Consider the following 22,558-nt stretch of genomic DNA (forward strand, 5'->3'; position numbering starts at 1 on the left):
TAGCTCACAGTGAATGAGAAAGCCCCAACATCCTGACCTCTCAATGATCAGACCTAATGTCGAAGTTAAAAAGTCTGATCACCTTTGGATAAAAACTACATGGCAGGTGTTTACAGACCAAGGCAGATCATCAGGGATATGAACTCAGAGGAATTTGGTCCTGCTTACCCTTTCCACAGTCTCGCTATTGATCAGGAGCAGTGTGTGGGGTGTTTCCCTCTTTCTGTAGTCTATGATGATCTCTTGTTTTACTTACATTCTGGTCAAGATTGTTTTTGCAGACCATATAATCAGTGTGTTAACCTCTTCAATGTATGCACTCTCATCCTCTCTCTCTAAAACTATGGTGTTGTCAGCAAACTTGATGATATGATTTGTAGTAAAGTTTGCCGTGCATCCATGAGTTAGGTTAAAACAAGGTAAAAGAAGAGGGGGCTGAGAACACAACTCTGAGGAAATCCTGTGTTGAGTGTTATGCTCCTAGAGGTATTCTTACCCACACAAACATTCTGTGGCTTGTTAATCAAAAGGTCTAGGATCCAATTGCAGAGGTGTTTGCTGATCCCAGATGTACTAGCTTATTGATCAATTGAATAGGGACAACTGTGTTAAATGCTGAGTTAAAGGTGATGAATAGCATTCTCACATAGCTGTCCCTGCTCTCCATAGCCGAAGAGCAAGATGCAATGTGACCGCTATTGCATCAGCTCTGGATTTGTTTTCTCTGTAGGCAAACTGCAGTGGATAAAAAGCTGATGGTAGTTCCACAGTCAGGTGTTTCTCAAAACATTTCTTAACTATGGATGTTAGGGCAACACACCTGAAGTTGTTCAAGCTGGAGGGTGAGGCTTTTTTGGGTAACAGGATGATATTTGTTACTTTGTATATGAAGTGATCTTTGCTAGGCCATGTGAGGTGTTAAATAGATCTGCGAGTACTGAACATAATTGGTCTCCACAGCTGTTTAACACATTACCAAAGATATTATCTAGACTGGGTGCCTCTTTGGGATTGACTTTTTGTAGCACCATTTTTCTTTCATTATGCTAAGGCTGAGTACTGCATCATACTGTTCTGTGTGTAACCTTTGCACAGTTGTGGTGTTCCACTCCTCAAATTTTACAAAAACGTTATTCAGCATGTCTAAGAAGTCAGTGTTATCATCACATTGTACAGCTCTCATTTTATTGGCCATAATTTGTTGTATACCCTGCCACAATCATCTGGTGTTCCTCATGTCCTCAAAGTGGTTTAGCACCTTCCTGACATATTCCTTCTTAGCCTCTTTTATGCCTCTATTCAGGTTTGCCCTTACCACACTTAAGGCTTTCCTGTTATTTGCCATGAATGCTGAATTTCATGCCTTCAGAAGATCATAGACCTACCTGTAAGCCATGGCTTTTGGTTAGCTCTTGTGATGATGCTTCTGATGTTGTTGTTTCTTTCATTCGGCTTTTTCCCGGTTAGGGGGCACCACAGCGGAACTCCGGTCCGCTAAAGATTGGTAGAAGAATTTTACATGCCGACTTACCAGGTCTGATGCACAACCTTCAACGAAGGTATGCCCCTTCATGCATGTCTCCACACAGAAGAGGCTTTAGCTGAGAATCGAATGGACAACGTCTTTCTGTGAGTCGACAATGCTACCGCAGCACCACCACCGCAGTTGATGCTTCTGATCTCTATTATTATTCACTATTTGTAACTTATTTTTCACTTCTAACTCCAAGTAGGACAATGTAAAGGAGAAAATACTCCAGTAAAATTCGACTGTGGAACACAACCCATAACCTCGGATAAGCACAGATGTAACCCCCATTCCAACATTATATGTGTTTTTACTTACATAATGTTTCGCCCATTGAGTTACACATGGATTGACATGAAATGTTTTAATTTGCTATGTATCCCCATATGTGCAACATGCAATATCAAGATAAGCAGTATGCATGGTGAGCCTATCATCAAGTGATACTGTTACTTCTTCATGAATGACATGCAATTAAAAAGGCAAGCTCTTTCTTTAACATCCCAAAATTATTTACATTTAAGCAATGTAGGTATCATGTCTCATTAAGGATAAGTTCTGTAGTAACTCTCTCCATGTTTAATGACATAAAATGATAAAGACAAGCTGTTTCCTTAACATCCCATAATTATTTACATTTAAGCAATGTAGGTATCATGTCTCTTTAAGGATAAGTTCCATAGTGACTCTCTTCATGTTTAATGACATAAAATTAAAAAAAGGCAAGCTGTTTCCTTAACATCCCAAAATTATTTACATTTAAGCAATGTAGGTATCATGTCTCATTAAGGATAAGTTCCATTGTGACTCTCTCCATGTTTAATGACATAAAATTAAAAAGGCAAGCTGCTTCCTTAACATCCCATAATTATTTACATTTAAGCACTGTAGGTATCATGTCTCATTAAGGATAAGTACAATAGTGACTTTATCCATGTTTAATGACATAAAATTTGAAAGGCAAGCTGCTTCCTTAACGTCCCATAATTATTTACATTTAAGCAATGTAGGTATCATGTCTCATTAAGGATAAGTACAATAGTGACTTTATCCATGTTTAATGACATAAAATTTGAAAGGCAAGCTGTTTCCTTAACGTCCCATAATTATTTACATTTAAGCACTGTAGGTATTGTGTCTCATTAAGGATAAGTTCCATAGTGACTCTCTCCATGTTTAATGACATAAAGTTAAATAGGAAAGCTGATTCTTTAACATCACATAATTATTTACATTTAAGCAATGCAGGTATCATGTCTCATTAAGGATAAGTTCTGTAGTGACTCTCCATGTTTAATGACATAAAATTAAAAAGGCAAGCTGTTTCCATAACATCCCATAATTATTTAAATTTAAGCACTGTAGGTATCATGTCTCATTAAGGATAAGTTCTGTAGTGACTCCCTCCTTGTTTAATGACATAACATTAAAAAGGCAAGCTGTTTCCTTAACATTCAATAATTATTTACATTTAAGCAATGTAGATATCGGGCCAGATTCAGGAAGGCTTACACGGAGTTCAAGAGTAGTGTAAGCCTCCGTGTAAGCCTCCTGATTCAGGAACAGCCCAAATCTCCGTGTAAGAGACAGCTAACACGTCTCTTACACAGACTGGGCGTGGAAATGCTCAATACCTCATTTGCAGCTGAAAGATATGCAAATGAGGTATCTGAGCGATCCACGAAGCAGAAACCAGTCCGTGTAACGGTCGTGTTAGCTGCAGAAATGTACTCAGCTGACAACTGAGTACATTTCTGCAAAATTAAAAACGGAGCTATGTCAGCTCCAAATAAAGGGTGCATATGTTTCATTAAGCATGCCAATGGCCAAATATGTGGCCAGTGGCATGAAAAACTGTTGCAAAAATGAGTTATATAACTTTTTTTTTTTTCACGGGATTATTGGGTTTAACTGCAGCGCACACCCACGCAAACGGGGTGCGCTACCTAAAACTAAAAACTGAAGCTTATAAGTCCACAAATGTGGGATTTATCTATTACATGGAATGTCAATGGAGGGACTTGCAGACCAAAAACAATATGGCCTCCGTTTAGTGGTTGTCAAGGGGGGGAAGCTCCGTGTAAGACATGTAACTAGTCATTACTAGGCAATCCTATGTAAATGAGGGTTACAATACTGAATCACACTGCCACATAGGTAATGAGCACTTTCTGAGTAGTGTAAGAGTTAGAGAAGGGGGAGGAACAGAGTAAGAGGTAGGTGACATCATGGGGGGAAGGATAGTAATAAATGTACCAGATTGGAGGGCAATGTAAGGTAACAGATGACAGACAGACATCAGGGAGGGAGGTGTGTCGCAACAGAACACTAGGAAAGTCAAGAAATTGAGGGTATACGCTATCCCTACACTCAAAGTTTCTTGAAATACGTGCATGCGCACGTGTGTGCGCATGTAAGGCAGGTTCAACATGTGGGAGCGTGTTGCAAACCGTTTACAACAGTTTGCGTGGGCGTGCACGTGTTTAAGGCAGTGTGCGCGCGTTTTAACATGAATCAGCCAAGCTCACACCGTGTAAGGATGTGTGCGCGCGTGTAACACCGTGTAGGGATGTGTGCACGCATTTAAGTGACTGTGAGCGTGTTTAAGCTGGTGTGCACATTGCTCCCCCTCAGGAAACAGAGAGGAAACAGGAAACAACTAAAATACAGGGAAACTGCCAGAAGATACTACTAGAGTTAATTGGTGGAAACAATTAGAAGCAGGCAATTACACAGGCAGACTAGAAGCCCAACCCAGCACTTAAAACACAGCAAAGAGCAGTGCAGGCTGTTTCTCACAAGAGATACTGCCAGAAAGTAAGCTATCAGAATTGAAAACTGAAAAAAGCTGAACTCAGAGCAGAAATGCTAGGGGCTGCCATAGCTATTATAATCAGGCATAGGCGAACTGCTGAGGGTGGTGACAATGCAGATGCTGACAGACAACCCAGAGTGAGGAGAAGGAAAAGAGTATACAGGCCCAGGGTCACCTACCATGGGTTACATGAGCTGGAGATAGTAGAGCGCTACAGAGTGGACAGAGACCTTCTGCAGCAGATTGTTGAGCTGTGCAGGCCACATCTCACACACAGAACCAACAGAGGGGAACCCATCCCAGTAGAAACCAAGGTATGTGTTGGCCTAAGAATACTAGCAACAGGTACCTTCCAGAGACAAACTGGTGATATGATGGGGATATCACAGGAATCAGCCTCCAGAGTACTGCACCAGTTCCTGGATGCCATGTCAGCACATGTCAGTGATCATATATATGTCCCTAATGACCGTGAGGTTGTGGCCAGCAATATGCGTCTCTTCCAGCAAATAGCGGGATACCCTGAGGTGCTGGGTGCAATAGACTGCACGCACATACGCATCAAAGCACCAGCCGGTGAGCGGGGTAGAGCCTACATTAACCGCAAGGGATACCCCTCCATCAACTGCCAGGTCGTGTGTGATGCCCAGGGCATAATAATGAATGTGTGTGCTGGCTGCCCTGGGAGCTACCATGATTCCCACATCTGGCATCTGACGCAGCTGTACCAATCATTTGCCAATGAGGACTTCCCACACGGACACCTAGTGGGGGATGCAGGTTATGCACTTGAGCCGTGGCTGATGACACCCATCAGAAATGCACACACACCTGAACAGGAACGCCATAGTGAGGCACACGCACAAACACGTAATATCATAGAGCGTGTGTTTGGGATGCTCAAGTCATGGTTCCGGTGTCTGGACACGTCTGGTGGAGCCTTGCAGTACACACCAACTACATGTACCCAAATGATCATGATATGTGCTATGCTACATAATATGATCCTGCGGAAACAGCTGCAGCAGGACCAGCACAGGGCTGGGCCAAACATCCCCCCACCATTGCCAAGGCCACCACAGGCAGGGGGTGACTCGGAGGAGAAACAACCTGACCTTGTCCCAGTAGGCAGAAGGAGGCGTGCCCAGTATGCCCTGGCCTTGGCAAAGAGGCAACGCATAGCACATACGCTTGGTCAGTAGGAACACTGGGACTGATACCCGCTCTGACTCACTCATACAGTAACAGGGATGCCTAACATGACACAACCTGCTTCCAAACATGTACAGGGAGTGTAGTATGTGTATCCGACAGAGGTGGCCCTGCAGAACCACCTGAGGCATGAATGCCATGTGTTAAGTAATGTAATATCATGTACCATATGCACACCTGAGGACCCCAACTAACATCCACCCTCAAGAATCATAAACCACAAAAACACAAACCCACCTCATGGGTACCACAAGGGATAGGAACCTAGATGTAATGCTACCCAATGCCAGAAGAATAAACATCAAGATGTGTGCAGTGTAAACACACACAGTATAGAGAATGTAGATATCAGTGCTGTAATAGAAAACAGGGTCAAAGCCCACATCAGCACCCTGACACTATCAGGTCACACGTCATACAGTGATGTACATGTGCAAAAACATGGAACAAGATACAAAATGAGGGTGACTAGCAATAAATAGCATGGATAACCACACACTCATGTTTGTACCACAACAATAAGCAACATGGAATAGCCATGGTCAAAAACCAATGGCTAAAACTGACTACTACTATATAGCTTGCTGCAGACCACTGTCCTAATAGCAGGAACTGCCCCAGGCCTATGTTCATAGGTTCATAGGTTCATACTAGGCTATCTGCCCTATGGCATTAATAAGCCTAGCCCAGAGTTTTGTGGCTTCTGCCACCCCTTCAAGTTGATGGATAATATGCCCATTATTTTGCTGTGCCTCTGTCAAGCAGTGATACTGAGGTTATCCCTGGGGTATACCTGCAATCTCCCATCCATTGGTCAAGATCTCACTTGAACAAAGCCAGTGAGGTGCTCAGCCTCACATGTATCAGGATGTTGTTCCACAGCATAGGGACTCTCTGGGTGATGAATCTGTCCCTCCAGCACATCCTATTAATATCTGTGTTGAGGTTTAGGTCTCCTGCCCTTGTAGTTCTGATGGATGTAGAGGTCTTGAGGTGAAGCATGTTCATTAATTTTGGGTTGGACATAGCCTTGTATGTCAGGCACAGGTCACATCTGAGCAGACGGTAAGCGACTGAATACAGCTGGAATTCCTTCAGTCGGGCAGCATAAGAAATATATTTGAGACCCTTTCACCTCCTGTTGAGGAATTTGTGGGCCCATCCAATCTGAATGGGGCATTGTATGCAATCATTGGTCTGATGAGTGATGAGTACAGGGGAACAATGACCTCCCTTGATCTAGATGTGAATCACTGCATGATGAGGTGGCCAATGTAGAAGGCCTTCCAAACTACCCTGGCAATGTGAGTGTCAAACAAAAGGTTACTGTCAACCTGGGTGCCCAGGTCCCTGATAACCTCCTCTGTGCTTAGAGGATTGCCACCTAGATGGAAAGTAGTGGTAACCTTGTTCTTCCTGAAGGGTATGGCTATGCATTGTTTAGTGTTTAATGTAAGGCCATGGCTGTGGCACCAGTTATCCGTGTCTATGAGACCCTTCTGAAGGATGTCTGTGTCAGATGGTTTCCAACTATGCTTCCCAGTTTGCAGTCATCTTCAAACTTTGTCAGCCATAATCCTCCTGTGTTTGCTCGTACTTCTGAAAAGTAGATGCTGAACAAATGTGGGCCCAGGACTGAGCCCTGTGGGACACCACTTGTGACAGCTCTGGAGTGTGAACTGGCACCAGCAACTTTGACCCTGTGTGTTCCGTCACTTAGCCAGTTTGCAACCCATGCTGTGATGTATGGGTTCCCAATTAAGCTGGTGATGTTTTCAATGATACCTGAGTGGGGTATTGTGTCGAAAGCCTTTGCCAGGTCAAGGTAGGCTGTGTGGACTGCCTTGCCCACGTCAATGGCCTGGGTGACTGTTTTGAAAAAGTCAACCAAGTTTAAAAGGCATGATCTGCCCTTGACAAAGCCAAACTGGATTGGATCCAATGTCTGCAAGTCCCCTATGTCTTCATTTATAATTCCCATTATGATCCTCTCCATAGCTTAGCAGAACAGGCTTGTCAAGCTGATGGGATGGTAGTTTCCGGGGTTGGTGGAGGCACCTCCTTTGTGAAGTGGGTCCACCATTGCTGTATGCCACTCCTTGGGCACATATCCTGAGGTGAGGCTAAGATTAAACAGCTGCCCTAACTGCGGGTGTAATTACTCATTGAGTTCATGGAGCACACAACTGGGGACACCATCTGGTCCCATGGATAAAGTGTTTTCCTCCTTGGATAGAGCAGTTCCCACCCCAGCATTGGAGATGTTTGGGGGGCTACAATCCTCTGGTGTAGATACCCCTCCAGTTCGGGGGAGGGGGGGAGAAATCTGCACTGAACCTGTCAGCCAGTATGTTGCCAATGTCTGTAGGTGCAGTGATATCTACATCATTCCGAACTAATTCTGAGCATATCTGGGAGTTCCCTCCCAGGTTTCAAACATAGGTAAAAAAGGCCTCATGATCGTCCCTTGAGTCCTGAGTGGGTTTACTCTCAAAACTTGCCTCAGATGATTGTATGGGGGAACCCAGTGTTTTACTCACAATGAGCAGGGGTGTCTTCCCTCCTACGGATTACGCTCTATCTCGTAGTAGCTCCTTCCTTGTGTTGTAGAGCTTGTTTATGGCTAGGGTCCACCAGACTGGATGCTTGCCTGTGGTACAAAGAGTCTTTTTTTTTTGGGATTGCCTGATCCATGCAGTCCTGGAGGTGCTGGTAGAAGGCATTTCTAAGTGATACAGTGGCTTGGGTAATGGTGTCCGCTGGCCTGGGGGCCTTGAAAGAGACCACACCAGTCCTCAGAAATGTGAAGTCGGCATTTGAGAAGGTCTTCACTGTTTGTTTTTTCTATCTGGGGTGTGGGTGGGATGTGGACTCCCACTGAGAGTAGTCCATGATCTGATCTCACCAATGATTGGTATACTTCTGGTGTTGAACAGTGTGACCCCATGTTCGTGATGATGAGTTCTAGTATGCTGCCTCCACTTGAGGGGATTGGGACCAGTTGTTCCATGGCATTTCAGTGTATGGACTCTTGGAACCTTTGTGTTAGAGTGTTGTGGCATGATTAGTGATCCCAGTCTATATGTGGATAGTTGGAATCACCCAGTAGGATGGTGTTTGGAGATACATTTATCCCCTTCAGTGTTTGCAGGATAGCTGTGTGAGGTACCTGAGTTTGAGAGGGTGGCATGTAACATGCTACAAACTGCAGAGCAGTCTTGCCTACGGTCACTGGCACCTGGATGGTCTCCGATGCATCGTGTGTTGCCACCAACCATGAGGTGAGGGTGTCCTTGATGAATATGGACACCCACCATCCTTCTTGGTGTTGTCGGGATGCTGGTGCCAAAATGCATGATATGAGGTAACACCTGATAGTGCCGGGGTGCTGTCAGAAGCTGTGAACCAGGTTTCAGGCACAGCACAGACATCAATGTGCTACATACTGAGAAGGGTATAGAGTGTGTGCAGCTTGAGGTTGAGACCTCTGGCATTGAGCAGCATTACCCTTAGTGTCTTTCCTTTACTGTGTTCTAGGGTGGTAGGTGTAGAATCTGAATCTTGCATAAAAAAGGCACAATGGGGGTGGCAAGAGCATCATCCGAAATCTGGAAGCCCAGGGGTGACAGGTGCAAGCCGTCCCTTGCAAATCACCGTGGCCTGTCCAGCATGTCATCCCAGGCAGACAGACATTGGACCCCCTTTGAATGACACCATAGTCTAAGCAAAATATTACAGCTGATCATCTTGTCTCTGTTTATGTGGCATCATACTTGGTGAAGGTAGGATACTGCTGAAGGTCAGGGTCATACCTGCCTGGCCTACATAATCAGAGGGATCCTCTATGTCTCTTTCCATGTAGTCCAGGGAGGTACATCTCAGGTCGTTCACACCAGCATGGATAATGACTGGGTCAGACCTGTACTTGCAGTTGAGTGACCTGAGTGCTTGCATTATGTGGTGGATTCCAGTGCCCGATAGGCAGCTTACTGTGACCTCCTCTGTACCCGATCTGGTGAGTGGGATGTCAGTGTGTCTGACTATGGAGTCACCTATGACAAGTGTGTCTGGCATTGTGTTTGGCCTTAAGGGCTGTGACTGTTTGGCACACCGACTCTGTGGTCAATGTGTTGCATGTGCTGTGCCCTGTGGAGGCAGTTGTGTGAGTGTCTGCTGCGGTGGCCACTGCCATTCTGGTAGAATTCTGATCAGAGCCTCCGAGAGTGTCTCTGTGTGTCTATGTGTATGGTCTTAAGTTGTGACAGTGCCATGTGAGACTGGATTTGTGATGTGTGTGTGGTTACCTTCACCTTCTCTCTGGTCTTGCTAGTCCTATGTTGAGAGAGCTCAGCCTCCACTTTGGCTATATAGTTGCATCTCTCACATGTATGTGTGTTTTATGGCAGAAGGAGAGGGTTGTCAGTGTACATGAGGCAAGTGTAACATTGCCTCAATATTCCCAGGTTCACCAGCTGAGCAGGAGAGGACACTAGCAACTGATCCCTAGACATGCTAGAAGGAATAGACAAAACAATGTTGGAATACAGGGAGATATCAAGCCCCCCAAACCACATCATACTGTTTGATTGACAATAGCTACACATACACCGGTGTTTCATAGTGTCATAGTCTACTACTAGGCTATCTGCCCTAGTGCATGTATAAGCCTAGCCATAGTGATGTGGCTATTGCCACCCCTTATAGTGGTAATAAGTGTACAGAATAGATTCTGAATATTGTGCCTCTGACTTAGTAGTGACACATTATGACCCCCTTTCGTAATTGAATAACATGACTGTGCCTCTGTCTAGTCTGTGCCTCCATCTCATATGCAGTTGTCCAGATGTCTCCTGAAGAGAGTCAGTGAGGGACTCTGTCAAACATGAACTGGGATACTCTGCTAGAGTGTGAGATGCCTCTGAGTTATGACTCTGTCCCTCCAGCATGTCCTATACATGTATGTGCTGAGGTTCAAATACTCAGCTCTCATGGCTCTGGTGGATTTGGATTGCTTGCAGTGGAGCATGTCCACCAAATCCTGATTGGACATGGTCTTGTATGTCAGGCATAGGTCACCTGTAAGTATGCGGTATGACACTGAACAAAGCTGGACTTCCTCTATTCTGGAAGCATATGACATGTGTTGAAGAACCCTGATCTTCATGGTAGGTACTTTTAGGGTGCAAAGGTGCAAAAGGCAGGATCTGCCCTGTACAAAGCTGAACTAGGTGGGAACAAGGGTCCGTAGGTCAGTAATGTGTCTGTGTAAGAGCTCCATAATGACTCTTCCCATATCTTTGCAGACAAGGCTGGTTAAGCTTGTGTGGTGGTAGTTGCCATGGTCTGTGGAGGCATCTCCTTTGTGGAGTGGGACCACTGTTGCCGTATGCCAGTATTCAGGTACATATCCTGTAGCAAGACTAAGGTTAAATAGCAGTTGTATATATGGGTCCAGCCCCTTCTGGAGTTCACATAGCATGCAACTGGAGATACCAGCAGGTCCCATGGATGCTGTGTACTTGTCTTTGCTGAGTGTGGCTCTCACATGGACACCCAAGATGACAGTGAGGTTGCATACAGCAGTGATAACTATCTTCTTTTGGGGGTGAGGGAGGGGGTAAATCGCACTGAAGCTGTCCGCCGGAATGTTGCCAATATCTGTCAGGTCACTGGAATATATGTTGTTGTGTACCAACTCTGAGCATATCCGAGGGTTCACAACCAGGTGTCTGACATAACTGAAGAAAGCAGTGTGGTTACCTTCATTGTCTTTGGTGATTTATGTCCCCAAGTTGACCTTGCATGTCTTTATGAGATAATGTAGCTTTCTACTAGTGCTGATAACAGCTGTCTTCCCTTTTGGAGATGTAGCTCTGTCTTGCATTAGTAACCCTCATCTGTCATACAGTTTGTTTATGGCTGGGGTCCACCAGACAGGACACTTTCCCTTTGTGGAGAGGGTCCTGTTTTTATTTGTGATTGCATGGTCCATGCTGTCTGACATCTAGCTAAGGGGAGGTCATTGTGGTTCTGCAGTTATCTTTCATCAGCATTAGAAATGAGCACAACAGCCCATGTGGGGTGTACCTCATGCAGACACATCCAGCACCTGTAAAGTCCACAACAGTACCTTACCAGGAGTATGACAGAGCTGGAACACATGTAATGTGTAGTCTGATTAAACAGAGTGCAGCTCCACACACTGCCATGCTGTCCACCCAGATGCAAGCTGTGCCTGATGTAGAAAGCCATGTCCAAGCTGGAATCAATGCACATGCTGCACCTTGTACAATCTGAATGGCAGGGAGCTATGCACATGAGGGACCTGAACCCCAGCACTGACATATATAGGACAGGCTGTACTGCATTATCCAAAACACAGAAGCCACCCCCACACAAGAGTAAACTACCAGTACAGGTTGTCCGTAGAGACACTGGTTGAGTCCCCTCAACAGGAATCCTAATGAGTGGATGGGAGATGGGAGGTTTACCCTGGGTATCAATGTTATGTCACAGGTAGACAGAGGCACAGTATACTAAACAAGACATATGACATGGCAAACTACACTTACAATGTGTTGATGGACAAACACACTCTCCGACTAGCATTAGAAATGGCCTAGGGCACATCGATAGTGTTCGCCAATGTACACCCATGTTGTGGAATACACTACTGATGTTGGATGAGGCTGTTGTAAGTAGTTCACATCTGAACAAAATGCAACATGGTCAGATAGGTTCATAGGTACATAGGTTTATACTAGGCTATCTTCCCTAAGGCAGGTATAAGCCTAGCACAGAGTTCATTGGCATACACCACTCATATTTTGTCATGCCTCTCTCCAGCAGTGACACCATGACGATCCCCGGGTTAAACGTATGACCTTCCATCCACAGGTCAAGATACCTCTTGAACACAGCCAGCAAGGTGCTCTGCCTCACATGGACCGGGATTGTATTCCACAGCATAGGGAGTCTCCGAGTGATAACTCCATCCCTCCAACATGTCCAACATACATCCCTGCTAAGGTGTAAGTCACCTGCACTAGTGGTTCAGGTGGATCTGCTGATTCTGAGGTGGAGCATGTCCATTAATCTCTGTTTGGACATGGCCTCGCATGTCAGGCACATGTCACCTCTAAGCAGACGGTATGTGAGTGAATAGAATGTGAGTGTCTTCAATCTGGCAGCATATGACAGCTGTTGGGGTTCCTTGATCCTTTAGGTGGGGGACAATCAAGGTGTCTCCAATTGCTGCAGATGTTGGGTGAGATACAGCCAGATTAGGGCATTCGACTCGATCACCGGTCTGATAAGTGAAGAGTACAGGGGAACAATGACCCACTAGATCTGGATGTGAATCCCATCCTGATCAGGTGGGCAATGTAGAAGGTCTTTCTAGCCACTTTAGCAATGTGAGTCTCAGAAGAACGGCGACTGTCAACCTGGGTCCCCAGGTCCATGATAACCTCCTCTGTGCTTAGAGGATTGCCACCTATATGGTAGCTTGGGGTCACCTTGCTTTTCCTGAAGGGTATGTCTACACATGTTGTGCACTTTGACTTCAGGCCATGGCCCTGGCACCAGCTATCAGTTACTGTGAGTCCCTTCTGAAGGATATCCGTGTGTGATGCACTGTCCACTATGGTGCCCAGTGTGCAGTCATCTGCTAACATTGTCATCCAAAGTCCTCCCATGTTGGCCTGTACTTCTGGGAAGTACATGACAAACAATGGGGGCCAAGGACTGAGCCCTGTGTGACACCACCTGTGACCAGCCTCGAGTCTAACATAGTGCCAGCAACTCTAAACCTGTGGGTCCCATCCTTAAGCCAGTTTGCAATCCATCTTGTGACATATGGGTTTACATTTCAGTTGTTAGGGTTTTCCACAATACCTGAGTGGGGTATTGTGTTGAAAGTGTTTGCAAGGCCAAGGTAGGCTGTATGGACTGCCTTTCCCCAACAATGGCCTAAGTGACCAATTTGAAGATGTCAACCCAGTACAAAAGGCATGATCTGCCCCTGACCAAGCCAAAATGGGATGGGTACAATGTCTGCATGTCCCCTATATCTTTGTTTATGAGCTCAATTATGATCCTCTCCATAGATTTGCAGACTACACTTGTTAAGCTTATGGGGCAGTAATTACCAGGGTCTGTAGAGGCACTGCCTTTGTGCAGATGTGCACAACTGGACCCTAACCAGGCTGTTGTGCACACTATGGAAATGTAAAGCGGTGATAGCACTAAAGCCCAGGATACTGACCACCACAGTGAACGTACTGAAACACTACACTATACAGTGCTACAGTGTTAGGTCAGTATGAACGGATGTTGACAATTGTGTGCAAAGTATCCCATGCAAAACCTGCAGGCACAGTATACTCCCTGTTTTGTTCACACAAAAAGCATTTGGACAGTAACTACACAACATGGCACAGAACACACAACCATAAACTGGAGGTATTTGTTGAAGGTCACACTCATCCACAAATGTAATGGGCTGCAGAGTTCAACATATGTAAAGCCCACACTGGGCATGCTCACACACTTAGATAAATGAGACATCTTTCACACAACATGCCATGGGAAGGCTGAACTGGGCATGCTCACACACTTGGTCCAAATGTTACTCCTAGCAAATGTGAAAACACACCAGAGGATGCTCATCCCCCTTTCCAGACACTGATCATGTAAGCACCCTATAAGTAAATCGGAGAAAAGGAATCTCTCAGTAATCCGAATAGCGCACCGTGCTAATGCATCTGTCTGTAGTGTCATAACATAGTTAGGTAGGGGTTTGAATCCAGAAGGGGGGTAAGTGTGAGTGTGTATGAAAGAAACATCCCTTTTGGCAACTGGGAAAACACACCACAGGATGATCATTCCACTTTCTAAACTCTGATGATGTCAGCACCCTATAAGTATATCAGGGGAAAGGAACTCTCCCAGTAATGCGAATAGCGTGCTGTGCTAATGCATCTGTCTCTAGTGTCATAACATAGTTAGGTAGGGATTTGAATCCAGCAAGTGTATGTGAAGGGGGGTAAGTGTGTATGAAAGAAACATCCCTTTTGGCAACTGGGAAAACACACCACAGGATGATCATTCCACTTTCTAAACTCTGATGATGTCAGCACCCTATAAGTATATCAGGGGAAAGGAAATCTCCCAGTAATGCAAATAGCGCACTGTGCTAATGCATCTGTCGCTAGTGTCATAACATAGTTAGGTAGGGGTTTGAATCCAGCAAGTGTGTGCGAAGGGGGGGGGTGTGTATGATTGATATATCCCTTTTGGCAACTGGGAAAACACACTACAGGATGCACATACCCCTTTCTAATCGATATCACAATTATGTATGGCTTTTGATTACAGACATGCCACGTGTGTTGTGCACACACAGAATGCCCATGTGTGTGGGTTGTCCCTCACAATAATGCATAACATTGATTACACCGGTTATGGCAATGCACACATGATGTATGTGTGTGCCAAATACACATATGTACCTGTGACCTTCAATAGTTACCATGTGTGATGCCTGCCACATGTGAATACATGGTATTTGCACAGGGTAACATTATGACCGTGGTCTTCTGTGCAGGTTCTGCATGTGGGATGTGTATATACAGTGTGAGATGTAGATGCTATCAGCCTAGTAGTGAGGGATGCACCCCTGGTCTGGGGCATAAAGTCTACATGTTGTTGATGTACAGGAGCTGCATGTTTTCACCTGTTGTGGGAGTGGTAAGACAGTATTCCATAGCAATGCAGTGACTGCATGCTAAGAACCATTCAGCTAGGGTGTTGTAGCTACACTTATTCATTAGCATTCAGTAATTTGACAGAATCCCTGGTGAGGGTCTGATGCCAACCAAGGTCAGGGGTCTACCAGCCTGTGTCACTTGCTCAGTGATCCCTTCCATGTTCCCTATCATGTATCCCAGTGAGGGACATCCCACATCAGCTGTGGTGGCATGGACAATGACTGAGTCATATGTGTCCATGCATCTGACTGACTTGTATGTTGTTGTTACAGTTTGGCCATGTGTTTCCATCTCATACATGTGATGTACATTCATGGGTAGGGGATAGGGTTGACTGTGTACATGTGGCAGCTGTGACATTACTACATGACACACATATTCCACAACTGTACCATAGAGGTGACTGACAACTGACCTTTGCACATGCTACCAGAGTATTGAGATTACATTGGTGATTGACAGCACATAGGGCCAATGGTGAAAAAGATACATAGGTCCATAGGTTCGTACAGGGATGTCTGCCCAGGGCATGTATCCACCTAGCCAGAATGTGTGTGCCGTTCAACATGCATTGTGAATCTGTCTTGCTATGCCCTTTTCCAAGGTTAGTATACTGTGCCTCTGTCTCACAGTGACACATAAGTGATACCCAGGGTAACCCTACAATGTCACATCCAGTCATTAATATCACTCTTGAAGATAGTCACTGAGTCAGTCTGCCTAACCTCTATTGGGATAATAATCAGGAATGAAGGGAGCCTCTGAGTTGTGAATGTGCCCCTCCAGCATGTCCTATGTATATCACTCCTGAGGTTCAAGTATTTCCAGCGTGTATCCTGGTGGGATCTGGATATTCTGAGATGCAGCATGGCCATTAAGTGAGGGTATGACCTGGCCTTCTATGTCAGGCACAGATTGCCTATGAAGAGGCAGTATGTCACTGAGTAGAGCTGCTGCTACTTTAACCAGTCAGTATGTGGCATCTGTTTGAGCCCTTTGATCCCCTTGTCGAGGTACATATGTGGTATCTCCAGTTGCTGCAGGTGTCTGGTAAGGTGCATGCCGACAGGTTCATCATAGTCAATTATGGGCATGATGAGGGATGAGTAAAGGGGCACAATGTCCTCCCCTGATCTACATGTGGATCCCATGATGATGTGGCCCATATAACATGCTTACCTAACCACTTTGTCCATGTTGTTGTCAAATGGTAGAATGCTATCAACCTGCGTACCCCAAGGTCCATAATTCCTTCGTCTGCACTTACTGGATTAACACATATGTGGTACGTTGTGCTCACTTAGTGTTTGACAAAGGGGATGACTATACTCTTTCTGTCATTCACGTTGAGGCCATGGCTGTGGCACAAGTCGTGTGTTTGCAAGAGTCCCTTTTGGAGGATGCGTGTGTTAGCTGGTGAGTTGATTATGGTGTTCGGTCTGCAGTCACCTGCGACTTGCTGAGCCACAGTACTTCCATGTTGGCCTGTACCTATGACAAATATATAATGAACATGACAGCTCCTAGGGCTGTGCCTTGTGGGACACCACTTGTACCAGGTTAGAGGCTGACATGGCTCCAGCAATTCTACCATGTGTGTTCTGCCCTTGAGCCACTGTGCAATACCCATAGTGACATAGGGGTTAATATGTACACTGGTGAGCTTCCCTAGAATGCACAAGTGGCATATTGTATCCAAGGCTTATGCAAGGTCCAGGTAGGCTGTGTAGACCTCCTACCCCTTGACAGTGGCCTTGGTGACTGTTTCAAAGAAATCAAACAGGTTTGAGAGGCAGGATTTGCCATTGACAAAGCCAAACTGTGTATGGTGACATGTCTGTAGGTCCACAATATCTAGATATGTGAGGTTCATGATGATCCTTGCCATAGCTTTGCAGACAAAGCTAGTCAGACATATGGGGCGAGTAGTGTCCAGGATCCGTGACGGCACCACCTGAATGTTGAGGGACCACTGTTGCTGTATGCCACTCTCTGGCCACATATCGTGTATTAAGGCTGGGATTGAACAGTGGTGTTATGTCTGGGTGTAGCTCTTCTTGTGGTTCATGTAGGACACAGCCTGGGACACTGTCTGGTCCCATTGATGCAGTGTTTATTGCTTTGGGAAGGGCATCTCTTACCTGAGCATCTGTGATGTCAGGGGGGGAAGCACTGTGCTGCGAGACATATTTGCCCTTTTGGTGTGCTGGGGGGAGAAGGCAGCATTGAACCTGTCCACTAGGATGATGGCAATGTCTGTGTGTTTTGTATTTTGTGTGACATCTTGGATTACCTCTGAGCATATCTGGGTAGTACCACCCAGGTTACTAACATAACTACAGGCAGCCTTGTGATTATCCTCAGTGGCTTGTGGAATCCTCTCTCAAAGATGGCCTTAGACAATCATATGGGTGCCTGTAGTTGTCTTCCAATACTCATCAGTGGTGCCTTCACATTTTGAGAGGTTGTTGTATCATGTAGTGGCATCATCCTTCTATTGTATAGTGTGTTTATGGCTGGTGTCCGGCATCCAGGACATCTGCCTTTGGAGAATTGGGTCATGCTTTCATATGTGGCTTCATGATCCACGCATTCCTGAATGTGTCCATAGAATGCCTTTATACAGGTATCTGCAGTCTGGTCCATATTTTCAACAGGCCTTGGGCCTTTGAAGGTTTCCACATCATTTATGAGGGGTGTGCACTTGCTTGACATGAGCTGTTGACAGACGTGCCGCCCTCCAGACAGAGCAAGGTGAGGGTCACAGTCAGCTACCTGTTGGGTGATAGAATGTGCCACATAACACAGGCACACAGGTCACTCCACAGCAAGTACAGCTATGAGGCAGACATTGTCTATGCTGGTGCAAACAACCTGAGACGTACCTCCCTGGACCACATGGAAAGAGACACAGAGGAGCTCTTACAGCACCCTCTCAAACTCAGGACTCCCACACAGCCTTCATGCTGACACAGGAGAGTTTAGATTACTCTGCAAACACCATCATACTGGGTGATGTCAGCTACCCAAACATAGACTGTGAACATTACACAAGCCACAATACCCAAGCTCTAGGGTTCCCATTGATCAGACATTCTTTGGCTATGGAACAGGTAACCAACCTTCCCACAAGAGGGGCAGATATACTAGAGCTGATCTTCACAAACATGAGTACAAACTGCTCACCACTGGGAGTATATCCCTCATTGTTGCAATCAAACCATATACTAATCACACTGGAGTTCTGGATCCCCCACATATGCAAACCTCAAACACATCGATGTGTGTGTGGGAAATGTCCCTATTAGCAACTGTGACAGTACAGTACAGGATGCAGATCCCCCTTTTGAAACACTGATGATGTCAGGACTGTATAACTATATCACCTGTAGTAAAGCCCTCCAGTAATTTGCATAGCGCACTCTGCTAATGCATCTTTCTCCAGTGTCATAACGTAGTTAGGTAGGAGTTTGAATCCTGCAAAGGGAATGTATGTGTGTTAGTATGAGTGGGGTTTATGTGTGTGCACTATGCTGGGAGGGTTAACTGCCTTTTGCCAACTGGGAGAACACACTACAGGGTGCACATTCCTCCTCCTACACACAGATGATGTCAGCACCCTCTAAGTACAGCATTAGTAAAGATTTCTCCAACTACTGCAAATAGCACACTCTGCTAATGTGTCTGTTTCTACTGTCATTACACAGTTAGGTATGGGTTTGAATCTTGCAAATGGAAAGTATGTGTTTTACTGTTGGTGGGGTTAGTGTGTGTGCACAATGATGGGGTGGGATGTGGCTTTTGCCATATGGGGCTATGCACTGCAGGGTGGTCATTACCCTTAACAAGCAGTGATGTTGATAGCACCCTATACAAACAAAACTACAAAACAGAAGGTGGTGGTACCAATAACACATGTAAGGTAACACTTCTTCAAGTAATGTCCAAAAAACGGAGTAGGATAATCAAACAATTCTTTTATTCTATACAGACAACATGACAACAGATAACTAACTGCCAGTACTCAGTATAGTGTTACATGCTACTGTAACATGCACATGTACCCGAATATACCTAGATAGTGTTCTGAAGCCTGAATGTGGCAAGTGTGTGGATGTGGGATGTGTCTGTGTGTGCATTTCCATATGGGAAACATGTTTGATGTGGCAATCAGGGTACTACAGTACCTGATGCACATTACATCTTTCAACTGATGAGGTTGCCTGCACCCTGAGAGTACAGGTAGAGAAGGGGATGCCAGTAGTAAACAACATAGTGCACTTCTCAAATGTGTACCTGTCATGTATCAACAGCTACTCATGTAGGGTGATAAATAATGGGAATGGCAGGTGAGCGTGTGCATGTGTGTGGGTAGCAGGGTGTGTATAAATGCATGTGTGACAGAACAGATACATGTAGCTGAATCTACATAACAGCACAAGATGCGCATTGCCATAGTCAATGTTAGCATGTGATGGTGTGCAGCTGGTACACTTTGGTAAGTAGTATGGGTGCAGATAACAACTGAGGACATTCATACAGTTACTGCAGCAGGACTGCTGGGATATACACACAATTATACTGCAACAGTGAACAGTTACCAACATGTTACTACTTATACACATCTATGTAGTCACCCTGTGCATCAGCAACGTGTTTACCTTTACCTGCACTGATGTTGTAGTATGCAGGAGGTGGCACAGTGTCATCATATGCACAGGGTGTGGGTTAGGTATGCCCAAGCCAGCCACCGGTAACACCAATTGACATGTGTGTGTATGTGTGTTTGTGAGGGGCAGCAGTACAGGGTGGACCGGTGTTGGTGCAGTGTGTGTGTGTATGTGTTTGCCCTAGGTGTTAGGTTTCTGCATGTGTGTAAGCACGCACACAGTCCCACATAATGGCTGCCATGTACAGGGTTTTGTGGACAGCCACAGACTGCACCTGTCAGGTCATCCAGATCAGTGTCTGTGGGCACGGACACGGTACCTGTGCCTGGCAGGGGTGCTACGGGCGTATCCGTACTAACCCAGACTGGGTACTGTCATCGGAAGCAGGGGTGTGTTGACTGGACACAGTTCCCTGTTGGGACTGTCCAGAGCCACGTGCACGTGGTCTCCTGGGGCGTCTTGATGACAGCACAGACCCAGCATTGCTGGGGCTGGTGCTGGCACTTGAGGTGCGCGAGTGGGCCTGTTGTCATCCGCGGCCACTGCCAGCTGGTACTGTTGCTGGCATACGGCCACGTCGACGTCGCAAACGCACACCATCGCCCTGGCCCATAGACATCTGGTTGTGGAGCAGCTGTTCTATGCCCCCACAACGTCTGTCAACGACATCTGTGAAGTTACGGATAGCATTCGCAACATCACGCATGCCGTCTGTCATGGCTGTGTGACATGCTCTCAGCTCCCTCAGACCCTGTCTGGTGTACCTTTCCATGCATGCCTGTGCCTGCATGACAGTTCGAAACATAGTGGAGGTTGACATACCTCCTTGGGCACGTCGGCCAGAGGCAGTACGGCCACGGATGCCCCCACGAGAACCCATGGGCGACTGTCTGCGTGGTACCATTGGAGGCCCCTGCCTATGGCTGCCTTGTGGGGATGCATGTACCACAGGTACCACATTACCCTGATCTATGCCCACTGCAGACTGTCCATCACCTAGGGACAATGGTGACAAAGGATGTAACGGCAGGATGACTGTGCGCATTGACGGGGTTGAAAGCTGTGTACTGTCAATTGGCTGACCAATGGTGGACCCAGACACACCTTCCTGCACCATTACAGACATTTCATCATCATCAGTACCTGGGGCACAAGATTCAGGTTCCCTGCTGCAGGTCACCAGAGCAGCACCAGAACCTACGGGAGGAAAACATGGAACACAGATTACAGTCTCAATACATATTTGACAGAGATGCACTTCAATACTAATGCACACATTCAGAAATGGACACATGCACTCATGGACACTAACACACATGCACACTTGGGCACAGGCACACTTGCACACATGCACACCCCACAGTAAACACACACATCAGTACCGTGTTACACTACTCAATTTACTACAACTGTCAATTACAGGTATTGTGAACACAGTCACCAGCATATCTACTACAGAGTTACACTACTCTTCCTAGTTTTATAAATTGTTTTACAGATAATGTTAAAAAGACTCACCAGCATGTATGGCCTGCCTCATTGCTAGATGGGAGGGACCTGGAAGTGTGAAGAGAGTAATGTCAGTGGGCACATGTGTGCCATTCGTTTTGCACATGATACAGTACAGTAGTACACTAGTTCCCTTATACACATCAGCTGCACATCATGTCTGTATATATATCATGATGACAGATACATACCACATGCACACCTTATGCGTGCATGAAGTAACAGTGTACAGAACAGTCATATGTACATACCAGGAGTTAACTCTAATCTCACCCTTACCTCTCTTCAAACGACAACTCAAACTGTACTTCCAAAACCACTGGCTTTGTTCTTCTTGGAGTCCAGGCTAACGTCCCTCTCCCTACCCTCTCTTTACCTTTAACCCCTCATTGTGCATAGAAACTAGCTTCTACCCTGTTTCTTTCACCTTGATGTCCTTCTATGCTCTGACCTACTTCTCCCATCCCTCCCACCTCCTCTTGACTGTCTTCCTTCTTTTCCTCACTTCCCTTCTTGACTCCTGCCTCTTCCATATCATTGTATCTTTCATACTCCTTCTACTTCTCTACCCTTCTGAGCCCTAACTATTATGTATATGGCTTTTGCCTTATTGCATAACCATTATGCTTTAGGTAGGATTGCTTTGAAACCAACGGTACATTGTGTATGACTCTAAACTGTTTGACTTCCTTACATGTATGTTGATTTAATTAACAGGCTGGTGTACAATTCTATTATGTTGGCTGTCTGTATTAACAACTTGCCTGTCTGCCTTTATTACATTATGTGTGGAGCTTTTCTCCACAGGCCTCTACTGAAAATGGACTTATATCCAGCTAGACTATCTGGGTCAACAAATGTAAAAGTAATAACAATAAATGAATATGGCATCTTACCTGCACGCTCGTTGTCTTGCTGCTGTGTGGATCCAACCTCCATCATGATGCATGAGTGTTGCTGTTGTTCTGGGGCTGGATCCACAACACTTAGCAGTAGCCCCTCCTGTCTGGTGAGGGGGGGATGTGTGGCCACCCCCCCCACCTGTGGCAACCTG

This window comes from Protopterus annectens, chromosome 3.part1, assembly GCF_019279795.1.
Source record: "Protopterus annectens isolate FY-2018-M chromosome 3.part1, PAN1.0, whole genome shotgun sequence".
Classification (NCBI taxonomy): Eukaryota; Metazoa; Chordata; order Ceratodontiformes; family Protopteridae; genus Protopterus; species Protopterus annectens.